Source organism: Balaenoptera physalus, assembly GCF_965194825.1.
Source record: "Balaenoptera physalus genome assembly, chromosome: 10".
NCBI lineage: Eukaryota > Metazoa > Chordata > Mammalia > Artiodactyla > Balaenopteridae > Balaenoptera > Balaenoptera physalus.
The window spans coordinates 90,576,195-90,591,439 of NC_138889.1; the positions used below are offsets into that span (position 1 = coordinate 90,576,195).

At 46.8% G+C, this 15,245-nt stretch overlaps 1 protein-coding gene across 3 annotated transcripts in view; it reads left to right on the forward strand.

Moving 5' to 3' along the window:
• Positions 1–15,245, forward strand: part of LDLRAD3 (low density lipoprotein receptor class A domain containing 3) — a 252,658-nt gene that overhangs the window by 55,891 nt on the left and 181,522 nt on the right. The gene's annotated exons all lie outside the window — the stretch shown is intronic.

The following is a 15,245-nucleotide window of genomic DNA, read 5'->3' on the forward strand; positions in this document are numbered from 1 at the left end:
AATGTGAGTACAGGAGCTTATATATTATCACATACATCTCTAGAGAGAAACAAAAAATGGATTATGTTCTACATACTGTTCTGCATCTTGCTTTCTCCCCTCTGCCTATATTGTAGCTATTCTTCCATGTCAGTACATTCTGGATCCTGGGATTTTTTTTAAAGGCTGCAGTGTTCTAGGTGGGTATGCCATATCATAATTACCCATCTCCCTCTTGGTAGATGTTTAAGTTCTTTTAAGTTTTGAGCTTTTACAAATAATGATGTAAAGGGGAAAAAAAGCCTTCTGCATGCTTCTCTATGAATTTATATATTCCTAAGGATAGATTCCTAGAAATGGAATCAGTGAGTCCAAAGGTAAGCTCAAGATAAATAGTGCTGGGCAGTGCCAAATGGCCCCGGAGAGCTTGTACCAATTTATGCTCTCACCAGTAGTATCAGAGTGCCAGTGTCCCCACATCCATGCCAGCTCTCAGTATTATCCATCTTGTTAACTTTTGCTGATCAGATCGTTTTAAAAAATGGCATTTCCACTTGCATTTGTTTAACTACCAGTGAGGTTGTACATCTTTTTGTCTACTAGCCATCTGCATTTTTTGTGACGTGCTTGTTTCTTTCCTTTATCCATTTTTCTCTTGGTTTCTTACTGATTTTTAAGGAGTTCTTTGCGAATAGGGATGGAGAGGATAGTTTTGAAAGGTAACATTTAGACAAAAAAATCATCTTGATTGGCGTTCCTGGCTATAAAGCTCCACAAAAGATCAAGTATTCCATCTTCTTTTTGCCTGGTTAAAGGCTTTGGTTTTCTGTTTCGTTTTTATTTAATTAGGTGCAAATTTTCCTGTTGGCTGGAGAGTCCCGGCTGTCTGTAAATGCATTATCATTGGTGCAGCATGGGGTGGATGGTGATGTGCCCTGGAAAGGGAGCAGTGCCAGGCAGGGCTTGGTGCCTGTCAGAGCTGATTACTGTGGATGTTCAATGAGAAGCTGAATCCCTTGCCTCGTTTAAAGACCACGGTCTCTCATGTCTTCGGCATAAAGGCACATGACCCACAAAAGAAGAGGCAGGGAGTGTCTCTTGAGCTGTGTTGGCAGTTCTGGTTCATTGTGTTTCTTCATTCTGCTGGCATTTCCTAGATCAGCGCTGCTTCCTAAACTCTCTTGGCAGGTTCACGTGGAGCCAGTATTCTTCCCTCCGCGTCCAGAGCCCGTGGAGGTTTGCCACCTTCCATACTGGTAAACACACTGGGCTGTTTGTTCAAAGGAGGCCAGGGCTGCCAGGGATGGAGGTAGCTAGGAGCCTGGGTCCCAGTGCTCCCATAGCCATTGATGACAGGCAGACCCTTGACAGAACACCTTAGACCCCTACATTCCTCCAGGCCACCCTCAATGCCTCCAGTAGGGGAGGGCTTGCTGCTCTGCCTGAGGAGAGTCCCAGCCCCAAATGCCACTGTCTTTGGTGCAGCTGTCACTACTCCCTGGTTACGGAAGGAAACAAACAAAGGCCAAGTGTGTGGGGTGCTGATGACTTGGGATTCATTGCGTGGAGGGGGGAGTCAACCTCCCTGTGGATGGAAGCCCAAAGGCTTGCCTGAGGCTGCCTGCAACCCAGTGCAGAGCAGAAACAGGGGGGGCCTGACCCTTAGGGCTGTTATCAGCGACTAGATGCACCTGGGCCTGGTTCTTCTCCCCCAGGAGCATGGGCCCAACCTTGATTTCTTGGGAGCTGGCTCTGAGAGAATGGGTCATCACAGAATGTTGGCTTTGTCTCCCAGGCAGCTGTGCCAGTTGTTGCTGACAGCCCATGCCCTAGAGAAGTGCTCGTGCCCAAGAGTTCTGGAGGCCAGCTCTTACCTGCCGAGGTTACGGTCTAAAGTATTGGGCTACCTTTGAATTTTTACTTTGAGTCATGAAGAATTATCAGTTTAATAAGTTCAGGCAAATCCAGAAGTGAAGATGGCTTTGTAGAAAATCCCAGATTTCTCAGGAAGGAGAATAATAATAATGACATGAATAAAAATATTTGGGGGTCCTGCTCCCTCACCCCCATTTTTCCAATAATCAAGTTGAGATGAAATTACTCTCTGAGCATGAAGAAACATGTCTTCATTCTGTAGATCTTAGGCTGCATACAAATGTGGACTGTCCACACAACTGAGGAATAATTTTAACTTGCAGGAATAATCCACAAAATGTGGGGTGAAAGGCTTTTCGGAATATTATAGCACAAAGAAGCAACCATCCATATTTCCATCCACCCGCATACTTCATGCCTCCCACCCTCCCTCCATTTCAACATTCTCTCCTTGGCTCTGGGCTACATTAGGACACTTTCCCTCCCTTGGTGTAAAGTTGCTCGTGGGGTTTTGTGGGGAAGACAGGCACACAGACAGTGGAGCATTGTGATAAGGGAAGAGATAGAGGTTTGTGTAAGTTATGCTACGAGTTCTAATGGGGGAGCTTGTAAAGTGACCTATACATTAGGGAGGAACTGCAGGAGAGGTGGGCTGGCCAGGACACGCAGGCCTCCTGTGCTGACCCCAGGACAATTGCCTTACCCTTCGTGGGATGGGGCTATGGGAGGATTTTAAACAGTGAGGGATGTGGTCAGATTTTCTCTACAGTTACGTGAAGGATGCCTTTTAGAGGTCAAGACTGGATCTCGGAAAGCCAGCGAGGAAGCCATTAATGAGAAGCAATAAAGGCAAGAGAGAAGGATTTGAACTAGGCTTGTGAGTGGCGGGGATATCGAGGAAAGATGGAAGTGGAAAATGTTTTGCACTGGTTGATCGATGTGGGTGGAGGTGAGGGGGAAAGATGGTTGGCCATTCTACCAACTGAAGTACTGAGTGATGCAGGAGGGACAGGTTTAGAAGAAAAAATCCAAAGTTCTATTCTGGGTGTGTCGAGTTTGTGTCCGGGATGAAAGTGTCTTGGGCAGTAGGGGATGGAGGTATGCAGCTGGGGGTGGAGGATGGAGTTGAAGGGAAGAGAGCTGAGTTGGAGGTTGACCCGCATGGCAGACGAGACAACTTTTCCAGGGAAGATGACTCTGTCACTCAAGCAGCGGGAGACACAACTCCGGAGGCAGAGGAGGGGTGGGTGGAGGGAGAGGAGCCTCCGAGTTGATGGAGGAGGAATGGTCAGAGAGCCAGGTGTGTGGGGAAGGTGGGCGAACAGGTGAATGTGGTGTCAGGGAGGCCGAGGGAATGGAGTTTCAGGAGGAAGGAGCCATCCAGCTGGAGTTGGTCCCTTGCAGCTGAGTTATGTGCAAGGTAAAGACTGGAAATAACTTTTGAATAACATGCTGGAGAGAGTGTGGAGAAAAGGGACCCCTTCTACACAGTTGGTGGGAATGTAAATTGGTGCAGCTGCTATGGAGAACAGTACGGAGGTTCCTCAAAAACTAAAAATAAAGTTGCCATATGATCCAGCAATCCCACTCCTGGGCATATATCTGGACAGAACTATATATAATTCGAAAAGATCCCTGAACGGTTATGTTCATAGCAGCACTATTCACAATAGCCAAGACATGAGAACAACCTAAATGTTCATCGACAGATGAATGGATAAAGAAGATGTGGTACATATGCACAATGGAATATTACTCAGCCATAAAAAAGAATGAAATAATACCATTTGCAGCTACATAGATGGACCTAGAGATTATCTTACTAAGCAAAGTAAGTCAGAAAGAGAAAGACAAATACCATATGAAAGCACTTATCATATGGAATCTAAACTATGATGCAGGGACTTTCCTGGCGGTCCAGTGGTTAAGACTCCACCTTCCAATGTAGGGCGTGTTGGTTCAATCCCTTGTCAGGGAACTAAGATCCCACATGCTACAGGGTGTGGCCAAGAATTTAAAAAAATATGATGCAAATGAACTTATCTATGAAACAGAAACAGAGTCACAGACATAGAGAACATACTTGGGGTTGCCAAGGGGGGAGGGGGGACAGGGGAGGGTTGGATTGGGAGTATGGAATTAGCAGATGCAAACTATTATATATAGAATGGATAAACAACAAGGCCCTATTGTATAGCACAGGGAACTATTGATATAGTCAATATGCTATAATAAAACATAATGGAAAAGAATATATATATATGTATGTATACAAACACACACAACTGAATCTCTTTGCTGTACACCAAAAACTAACACACATTGTAAATCAACTACACTTCAATAAAATAAATAAATAAATAACTTTTGGATTCAGCAGTTGGGAGGCTTGGGAGGCCGTTGGTGCCTTTGTGAGAACAGATCCAGGAAAGCAAAGGGGGCAGGAACCAGCTGGGTGTCCGAGGACTGAAGACCGTGCAGACCGTAGGGGCTGAACCTGTTGAAAGGTTAATCATGGTGTCGGCATTCACCAAGCCTTTGACTTCTTTCCGGTGTCTTGGTGCTGAGCTGTGCCCATTGGCAGAGCATTGGACTAACCTGCACTGGAGCCACGTGGTAGGGCATCTTTAGGTTATCAAAAAATCGTTTCTTAATGAGCAGCTCCTGTCTCCCAATCTCTCATCTCCCTGGTAGGAATCTATCCTGTTCAGTTTAAGGTGGATCCTCTTACACTTGAGATCACCTTTTCTCTAATTATTAATCATGTAACTATATTATAATGATATGTCTTGTGTAATGACATATTCTGTGCCTAAATTACATCTAGTCTTTGTATAATAGTCATTCTTTAATAGTGAATAATAATACCTTTAACAAATGAACTCTGGCTAACGTATGGCCTCTTTCTGCGTGCTGTCATAAAATGTATGAAAATCCCAGGAGCTTCCACTGAATTTTTAGGATATGTATTTTTTCTGTAAGAGGCTATCTGATGCAAGTGATACACAATGAGAGTTGAAATGTTTTCAGATCTGGGACGATGTGAGTCCAATACCGAAATGGACAAAACAGCTCTTTGATCACCCCAGGGAGCTTATCAAGCTTGTGTTTGGTCCATCTCCGCTTTGTAGATGAGGAAACTGAGGCACGGAGGGCTTAAGCCATCCCCCGAGCTTGGGAGGAGTGGAATTAGAATTCAGAGTTTGTGGGCTTCAGGGCTGACCCTGAATGATACCAGCTCAGGGATCCCTCTTTCAGTTTTAATTCTCTTTGTTTTCTGGACCATCATGAACTACCCTTCACAAGCTGGAGAATCCAGACAGGTTGGGCCTGCACCTTTTCAGCACTCGTAGTTACCAAATCCGACAAATCTCTTGCAAAGGTGAGTTGCTCACTCTGAAATCAGCGCTCATTCAGACACGCAGACTGAAGCGGGGACTCCGGCAGTAAACACTGCTTAATTCTGGCACTTGCTGGATGTTCAAACAGCATTTGCTCAAGAAGTCAGCTCCTTCCTCCTGATGGAGGGCCTGTCGGCACGCTGAGCACGGAGCGAGGGTGCTTGTGTGAGCGGATTGGAGAAGCAGGACGGACTGGTTTAATGGATTAAGCTGCTTAAGAAAATTTTAAAAGACGCACCAGTTAATATGTATTCCTCCCTTGGTTGGCAGTAACAAGCTGGCGTTTTTTTGATTTCCCTGGCAGAGTTCCTCTCCTAAGCGATAAACCAGACAAGTCGTTCATTTGCTGAGATGTGATGGAAAGTTGTAGATCATCGGAGGGGAGCAGAGAGCCCTTGACTTCATGGGGAATGGGCTGCAGGTCTGATGTGTGGCCCTTCAGAGATGATTTTCTCCTTGGGCAGGGGAGTGTGGGACCAGCCATCTCTGCGTGGATGGCACAGGAGGTCGGAGTTCTAAAGTGCGGAGGCAAGAGTCGAGTCTCCTCCAGGGGCTGGAACCTGGGTTCTCTGGCCAGTTCCAGCCCTGCCCTTCGAGAGGCTGGCTGGCCTCTGGGTCTTAGTCTCCTTGTGTTTAAAAAGGAGGAACTGCCTTCAGTACCTGCCTTGTGGGGGTGTTTTTAGTTCTTCAGAGGAGGAGCTCTGGGTAAATGCTGGATTTTATTTTTAAATGTTGGAGAATGTATCTAGGATGGGCAGATGGCGAGTGTTTGCCTGCCGTGGAGACCGGGGGTGTGTCCACAGAAACAAGAATGAGCGGTCAAGAGGTGGAAAGGAACTTGGATATCATCTATTCCTGCCTTATTTTACACCTGGGGAAACTGAGGCCCAGGGAGATGGAGCCACATCCCCAGATCCCAGCGGTGAATCCCATGTGCCTTTCTCTTTTGAGTTGCTTCATAACCACGTGGTTTGGAAAGGTTGGTTCATGGTTATAGTTTGGCTGCTATTAAAGAGCCTTAGGAATGATTAAAAGGAAGGTTAATTATTTCTTAGGAATAATGGAACTGAGACTGTCGTGTGTTAGAAGACACACAGCCAGGGTCGCCTTGTGAGCCCTTTAACTATGTTCTTAAAACCTGGTGACTATCTGCAAAGTCTGCTTTTTTGGAGCTAAGTGACCACTGGTCTCAGCCAGCCAACCAGCCCCACCTTGCCCAGGCTGTGCCCTTTCTAGGGAGGCAGAGGGAGAAAAGGGACCCAACCTTGCCTGAGTTACCACTACAGTACCAGCTCTATGAGGAGAGGCAGGGAGATTGTGGAGGGAAGGAAGGAGTAACAATCTAGTACTGTTTATTGAACTCCCAGTATATGCCACCTACTCTGTTACATTTACTTTATCCCTTTATTTTATATATATATCTATCCCTCTATTTTATATATATATATCTATCCCTCTATTTTATATATATATATCTATCCCTCTATTTTATATATATATATATATATATATATATATATATATATATGTATATATCATATCCCTCTATCCCTCAGCAACCCTGACAGGGAGGTGGGGTCACCCTGGTTTCACAAGTGGAAAATTCAAGATCAGAGAGGGTGACTCACCTGTCTGAAGTCACACAGCTAATTACAGTGATAAGAGGATCCGGCATTTGGCGATTGTGATGGGGTGTGCCGAATCACAGCCTTGGGTGCCCCAGCTCAGCCCCTGTTTGCTCAGCCTCCTGCAGTCCCATATTGGAGGGTGGGGTGAAGAGGCAGATGGCATGGACTATTCTGAGAAAGAAAGCTTTCCTGTGACTTTTTCCCACCCTGACATCTCAAGGGAGTTAGTATTTAAAAAGTATCTGACCTTCTGGCTGGGCCTTGCTATTTTTGTTTTTGGAATGTCATGGCTTGGTAAGTTGGGTGGGTAAATCTATCTTATGAGATGTGTTTATTTTTTTCCTCCACAATCCGCTTCTGCCCTGCAACTGTTGCTGCCTTTCAGAAAATGAAAAGAGTTCGTAATAAACCGAATCTCTCAGAGGGATGTCCCTGCATTTTTTTTCTCAGTGTGAACACTTGCCCCCTTTTATCTCTCCTCCTTTTATAGTTGATGGCGTTTTTGATGCTAGAACATTAGTGATAAATGGTTCCATATGTCTTTCATAGACTTTTCTCAAATATTAGCGTGATATTTGTTCTTTATAACAAATTTTATTAGTGAAACATTTTTTAAAGGGTGGGAAAAAGTACCAAGAATAATGCAGAGAAAGCCTGTGTGCTTTCCACCCAGCTCCATTGAATTCTGATATTTTGTCATGCTTGCTTCAGGTTGGTTGAAAGAAAAGAAATCTTACAGCTGAAATTCATTGGGTGCCCTCTGATCCCATTTGACAGAGGGTAACCACTATCCTGATTTTGATATTTTCTTTTCTTGCACATTTTCAAAAATACCTTCACATCTGGATGTATCCATTAGAGTAGTATATTTTTCAAGATTAATGCAAGTGCTATTCTGCCACTTGCCTTTTTCACTAAGCATTAGGTCTCTCAGAGTGATCCGTGGTGATTCATGCCACTCCAGTTCATTAAGTTGCAGCCCTGGGTAGTATTCCGTTGTTGTGAATGGACCCGAGTTTTCATCCGTTCTCCTTTTGATGACCATTTGGTGTGTCTTGCAGTTTTGTATTACAGCAGTGCCACGGTGAAGATTCTCTTGCTATTGCCTTGCGCACGCTTGCCCCTAGGCCTGGGGTACGTACCGGAAGAGGATCAGCTGGGTTAAAGCCCTGGTGCATCTTGGACCTCACCGGGAGTTGTCAAATTGCTCTTCTGAGTTGCTCCACACGTGTAGCCTGGGAGATCATGTTGTACCCTTGCCACGTGAGAATATCAGACTTCAAATTTTTGCAAGTGTGAAAGAGGACTCCCTTGTTTCGTTAACCATTCTCTGATTACAAGTGAGGTTGAGTCCGTCTGGAGCAGCTACTTGTTTGCTCATCCATCAACATACCTGTTCATTCCTATACTCTGACCAGTTTTCTATTGGGTGGCCTCTGTTTTCATATATAGTCTTGTAAGAAAATCCTGAATATGGATCTTTGTGGGTTACATATATGGCAGATACCATTTCTAGTTAGTTGCTAATCTTTTAAATTTGTTTATAGTATCTTTTGATGACTGGAAGTTTTACATTTTAATGCGGTCATATTTATCACTCTTTATGGCCTGTGCTTTTTTTGAGTCTTCTTTTAGAAATCCTTCCTTACCCTGAGCTTGTCAAAATATGCTTTGGGACCTAAATGAAGCTCATTTTGCTTTTCTGGCCTTATTTCTTGGTTTGCTTTTGGTGTTTTCCATACTTGCCTTGGGTGTATCTGTGCAGAGCAGAGTATAGGCTGCAGAACCATTTCCAGTGACTGTAGGAATGGTTGCAGCCATCCTGGGGCAGATGAGGCTGGGCTGAACTTGGGGTCAGAGCTGAATCCCCCTCTTCTTGACCCTTTGGCTGTTTCTGAGAGGTGCTGAAGTGCAGAGTTGATTGGTCCTCTCTGAAGCCTGGCTTATCTGCAAGCCCCATAAATTGGTTATAAAGTTGTCCCCGCTCTCGTCTTTCAGTTTATCTTCACTGCCTGATTCTTACTTCCTGCTGCTGCTGTCGATTGAAGCTGAAATGACAGAAGGCACATGGGGCCAAGTTCTCACCCTGGCCTGCCGTGCAGGTCACCCTTGGTGAAGACACGGCATGTGTTAAAAGAGAACGCCTGTAAAAAGTTCATCCAGAAAAGTTATTTGCTTCTCTTCCTTCCCTCCTAGGAGCTCAGAGAAGTATAAATAGGTTCAGGTAGGGTTTAGGTAAATTCATAGAACCTGAGCGTGTCAGAACCGGAAGGGTCCTTAGGAGCCATCACTCACGCAGTCAGCAAGCATTTCCTGAGTGTCTGCTGGGTGCCTGGCACTTGCGGGGGACACAGGGCAGCAGAGGCCCCTGCCTTTGTGGTGGGGGGAGCAGCCAGTGAACCACAGGGATCATTTCAGAGTGTGGTAGGTGTGATGGCGCAGAGAGGAAGGCCTTTTGGGTTGGGCGCCTCTGCTATTTTGTTATTTTAGGCAGACCTACCATCTTCTCACTTAGGAGTCTGCAAACTGTGGCCCAGGGGCCAAAGCCAGCCCACCACAGCCCCTGAGCTAAGAATGGTTTCTACATTTTTTAAATGGTTGAAAAAAAATTAAACATTTGCAATAGATTTTGATGATAGGGGACACTAACTTTGAACCTCAATCACCTGCCCCCTTCGCCGAAAAAGAATTCTGTTCTTTTCATTAGTAGACCTGTGCTACAGAAAATTGTTCTCAATTATGATGGTCGTATTTTGAATTTCATCCATAAAAATTGTGTGGAATATTGTTTTCTCTCCTTTTATGTAAGTACTGGTATAATATCTTTAATTTGGCCTCCTGTCCTGCACAGCCTAGAATATTTACTATCTGGCCTAAAACGTTGGCAGACCCCTATTCTAGCTGTGTGACGTCTTCAGTCTCAGTTTTCTGGTCTGCAAAATGGGCGTGGTGCCTATTTCAGAGGGCTATTGTGAAGGCAGAGAAAGAGAACGGATGTTAAAACTCCTGCCAGGTATTAGGAGCTTCAGTAGATGTTAGATTTTCCCTAGTGAGAAGTCAATAATCCACTTCTTAAGGGCCGTTAAAGGGAATGTAGGAGAGTTGGGGACCAGGGTGGGGTGGGGCTCAGAGCTCACCTTTGGGAATCAGCGTCCTGAGGAACAGCGTCCCCCAGCGTTGCTGTCCAGCCCCTGAGCCGTGGACCTTGGACCTTGCAAGGGTTGCATCCCGACAGCTCTGCAAATCCCCATGACGTTAATGCCGCTTGGACATAATTTTCCTAATGAAGCATAACCAAAAAATGTAAGTAACAGCTTTGGGCCCTTAATGAGGCTTTAAATACAGTACGAAAATAATTTATAGAGCTGTTTCCTGGTGAAGAACTGTCCTTTTCCTAGACCTCTTCGCTTTCCCTTTGCTTGCCTCATTAATACTAGCCATTGGCTTTCTTTGCTAACTCATTTTAAGAAGGAAACAAAGCATCTGTCGTTTTGTAGCGGCTGCTGCTGTGCACTGCACGGGAGAGGCAGAGGGGAAGCCGTGTGAAGCGCAGGTGTGGGGCGGACAGCTAGGCTCACTCACTGTCCGGGTGACTCACTCCATCCAGAAAGTGTTCCTGCAGGAAAGTTACACGCGATCTTCAGGGTCAGTGTAAATATAATACACTGTAAGTGTAAATATGAAATCTGTGGGTGCCAAGCGTCAGCATTCCTGGGCTGAATCCATGAGTCATTTTATAACTTCTCACCTGTGTCCCTGGGCTGCGTATCTTCCTTGCAGGTGGGTACACAGAGACCGGAGCTCCTGGAATGAGCTACCGGGGCTCCTGGAATGAGCTTCCAGGGCGGGCAGGGCACTGTGCAGAGTCTCGACAGAGCTGGAGACCTGGCTCAGCTTACGTGCTTGGAGACAGAGGCCCGTCCTCACTCCAGGCTCAGGTATCCACGCGTGACTGCTCCCTCCCTGGTGACAGCCAGAATGCTCCCTGTGGCCGAGCTCCAGTGGGAAGCAGCTGGTTTGATGAGGACCAAATGGCTCTGGGAAGTGCTCAGGACAGATGTCTGCGGTCCCACCCAACACCGATGCCACCACGAGGAGCAGTCTGGAGTCGAAGGCACCTTCGGGGATTTTTCCAGGATAGTTTAGAAACGAATCACGACAGACCCGCTCACTTGGTGCTTTCGTGTGCCCACGCATGGACTGTACGTGTGTGTTTGAAGGAGGGAGTCGAAGGGGAAACGGATGGTTGTCTTCAGTGGCCTCAAAACGTCATGTTTGTTGGCATCATGTTCCAGGCAGTGGGAAGAGGTGTGTTAATTCTCCAGGGAGGTTTTAGGGAAGATCTAGTTGAGATCTGCAAATTGGAACGCTAAGCTGTATGTGTGTCTGTGCATATATGTGTCTGTGTCTTGCTTGGTTGTTCATTGAGCCTGCCGACCAGATGATCAGGAAGCAAAAGATAAAAACGAAGGTGACTGGGCAGAAATCTGAAAGCAGGGCCTGTTGATAGTTTGCAGGTGCCAAGTCTGTCTCGCATCGCGATAAGGCGTGACCTTAGCGGGAGGAGATCAGCAGAGGGAGAGAAGAGCATGCGGAGGGCTCCAGCCGGTGGAAGAGGATTCCCATTTCTCAGCTGGAAAAGTCAGCATTGCCCACTGCATGTTCCAGAAGGAGCAGAATGCAGCAGCTGTCTTGAGTTTTTGCAGTGCCCCCCTCATCAAGTAGAAATTTGTGGGTGCCAGAAATTTTGGAAGAAGCCGCAGCAGCAGGTTCTTTGCTTTTGCCCAACGGGGGAGGACTTGGAATTTTTTTTTCAGTCTTGGTGCAGATGGCGTAGTTATTTTAAGTAAGTGATGTGCTGCTGCAGTGAAAATGGGCAACTCTTTTTTCATTTTTCAGCCTAATGAAAAAAGAAAAAGGAGAAGGAGAAACCCCAGCTAGCCAACTTCGTGCTAATGCTTGTCTTTTTTGGATTCTAAATGTGTCCCAAGACACTGAGATGGGATAAATATTTCAGCCCCTAGAAAGTCCTGCTGTCCGGCTGAAAAGATTTCTAACCTCTTTTAAAGCAGACGGGGTAGTAATTTACTTGCACAAATCCAGACACCCCTGTGTCCCTTATTTTTAACTATATATGTAAGATCTCACTCACCTTCCGGGGGATGACGCAGGGGGTAGATGGAACTTTCCAAGGAAGAGTGTGAGGGATGGGGGATAAATCAGTAACTGAACACTTGGTTTTCTTCTGAGAATGACCACAGATATCTACTGAGAACCTACTGAGTGCGGGATGCCCAGGATCGAGAGCAAAACGAAGCACTGCCCTTCGGCCTTTGGGGTCGTGCAGTCTGGTGGGGAGAGAGTACAGATTCATTGGTGAGCACAGTTGAGATGTAGGAAAACACAGGACACGACCAGAGCAGAAAACAGGGATGAGCTTTAGATTGGGTGAAGGAATCAGTGAAGCAATCTCAGAGTCAGTGATGTAAAGCCGAGGTCGGAGGACAAATGGGATTAGCCAGATGGACCAGTGTGCTGGAGCTGCCGTGACAAGGTACCACAACGTGAGTGGCTTCAACAATAGAAATTTATTTTCTCATGATTCTGGAGGCTAGAAGTCTGAGGTCAAAGTGTGCAGGGTTGGTTTCTTTTGAAGCCTGTCTCCTCGGCTTGTAGATTGCTGCCATCTCCTTGAGTCTTCACATGATCTTCCCTGTGTGTGTCTGTGTCCTAATCTCTTTTTATAAGGACACCAATCAGATTGGATTAGGGCCCATGCTAATGGCCTCATTTGAACTTAATCAACTCTCTAAAGGCCCTAGCTCCCAATATAGTCCCATGCTGAGGTACAGGGGTTAGGACCTCAACATATGAATTTTGGGGGGGGACACAATTCAGCCCATAACACCAGGTGAAATGTGTGTGGAAGAATTGGGGTGAGTGAACAGCGTATGCGGAGGACCACTGCAGGGAGGACAACATCGGTGTTGGAAGAAATGGTTGGAATGAGGTTGTAGAGGTAGGCGGGGCCTGATCATGCCTGGCTTTGTAAACCATGGCAACAGTTTTAGATTTATTATAGGGGCACAGAGGAGCCAGCAGCAGCATTTAAAATCTCCCTCTGCTATGAGGAGAGGAAACGGGTGGGAGTGAGAAGTGAAAGGGGGAAGGTTGGTTTAAGCCAGGATTTCTCAGGTCAGCACTCTTGACATTTCGGGCTGGGTGGTTCTTTGTTGTGAGAGTCTGCCCCGTGCATCGCAGGTGTGCATTCCTAGAGGCCACAACCGAAAATGTCTCCAGACACTGCCGTATGTCCTCTGGGGGCCCAAATTGTCCCCCGTTAAGAACCACTGGTTTAAAGAGGGCATGAGGTCTCAGTGGCTTGGATTGGATGGTGTCAGCTTAGTGAGGCACCTTGGATGGGTTTGAGGAAGATTTTTGAAGACAGAGTCAACATGATTTACCCTCTCTTTGCCTTGGTTTCTCCTCATACTCTCGAGTTTGCTGATCCTGTCACTTCCCTAAAGCACAAGGCCCTGCGCCCCCTGCGTGGGCGATGGCGTTGCTCCGACGTGCACAGACTGCTCTTCCGAGTTATCATTCACCTGGCCCTGGGGACCCAAGGTCCTGCCGGTAGGGCACTGGGAGCCCCGTGGCTGCAGGACCACCTGCGTCCAACCCACGTGGTGTTTAGTCTCGGCATCGCACCCTCTCATTTATCAAGTCCCCGTGCCGCCAGCCTCTTGACTCCCAGAGCGAACACTTTGGGATCTCATCTGGATCTCATCTTGCCCCGGAAATCTGTTTATCAGAACAAGATTTCACAGTTTCGGCGACTCTTCCGGGGGGCTTGCCTTCGAGGAGCTAGCTCTGCACAAGCAAGTGTAAGGGATTTCCGAACAGATCAGAATGGCAGTTACGTTCTGGAGCCCTGAAGAGTTCCCTGCTGGCGGGGGGCAGCCCAGAGCAGTTGTTAGGAAACAGCTGGAACGTGTAGGTTTTCAGTGTTATGTATTGTGTGTCTGGCTGGGATCCAGCCCCTGGCTGTCCTTCTAGGCTCCTCTCCTACGAGACCCACTCTGGCGTCCTGCACCTCTGCCCAGAGGTGGGGAACTGGCTTCACGACCATCTCAGGGTTGGTGGTGGCTTCCTCAAGTCGAGTCTTGAGAGGGATTCTGATATCGACAGTGGGCTCAGTGGACAGAGTCCTGTGATTAGTGATATCTGACCTTGGTGTAGAATTGGGGAAATAGGGGCACAGTCTTTTCACAATTCCTAACTATCAGAGCTCTGTGTTTTTTTATTCCATACCCATCGTGGCCTGCGCCGAGCCTTCCTGCCCTGGTCTTTGCCATCCTTCTGTAGACGTGAGGGGCCCTTACGTTTCATCTCTTTGTCTATCAACGTCCAGTGCAAATGCCACCTCTTTCCTGTGACCTTTCTTTAATGCCTTGAATTCTGACTTTATCTTAAGAGCATTGGGGAGCCATTCAATGGCTTTTTAAAGTCAAGAAGTGTCATGATCGATTTGCTCTTTAGAAAGGTCCCTCTGAGACAGACTTGAGGGGAGGCTGGGGTCACTTGGGGCAGTGATCCTGGTAAGAGATGGTGGTGATTTGGGCTGCAGTCATGACTGTGGCAGTGGAGACTAGCATGCGGGACTTGGTGATTGGCCATCGTAGGGGGTGGTTGAGTGAGGAGGGGACAAGGAAGATTTTTAGGAACCCAGTGCAGGTTTTTAGGGCAGGATGAGGCCCCTCACTGTAGCTGCTCTTCTAGAATTCTTCAGTGAATTACACAAGCTCATTTTCAGTAGGGTGTTCATGTACAGTATGAATTCAGTGCAGTGGGACGGATGGTCTATAAGGAATATCCGTGGCACCTGGGCTGATGTGGTACCGCTTGCCTCTGGCTCTGTCTTTTCCAATTTTTTGCCCACTTGTTCCAGCTGTAAAAAGTTTTTAGTGTTACCCCAGTAGAACCCTAGGCACACAACAGGGTGACTGCCCATTTCTCCTTGGGGAAGACTTCAGAGGCAGACTAACACAGAAGTTGTATGCTAATGGATGTGTTGGGATTTCCAGGAGACCCCATGAGTTGAAGGGCATTCCAGGTAAAAATTACAGCACATGTAAAGGATAGTGGCATGAAAGAAGGTGTGATGTCAGGGGTCTGGCATGAGATGCTTCTCTTGGCAAAGCTTGTGGAAGAGCATCATGGGCCCTGCTCTCCTCCTGCTACCCCCAGGCAGGTCTGGACATCCCTCTTAGTACAGGGCACTAAAATTGTTAGTATACCCTTGTGCCTTTCCAGCCCGGAGGGAGGAGCCCTAGCTTTCATCTCTGCATCTTTAACACTTAGC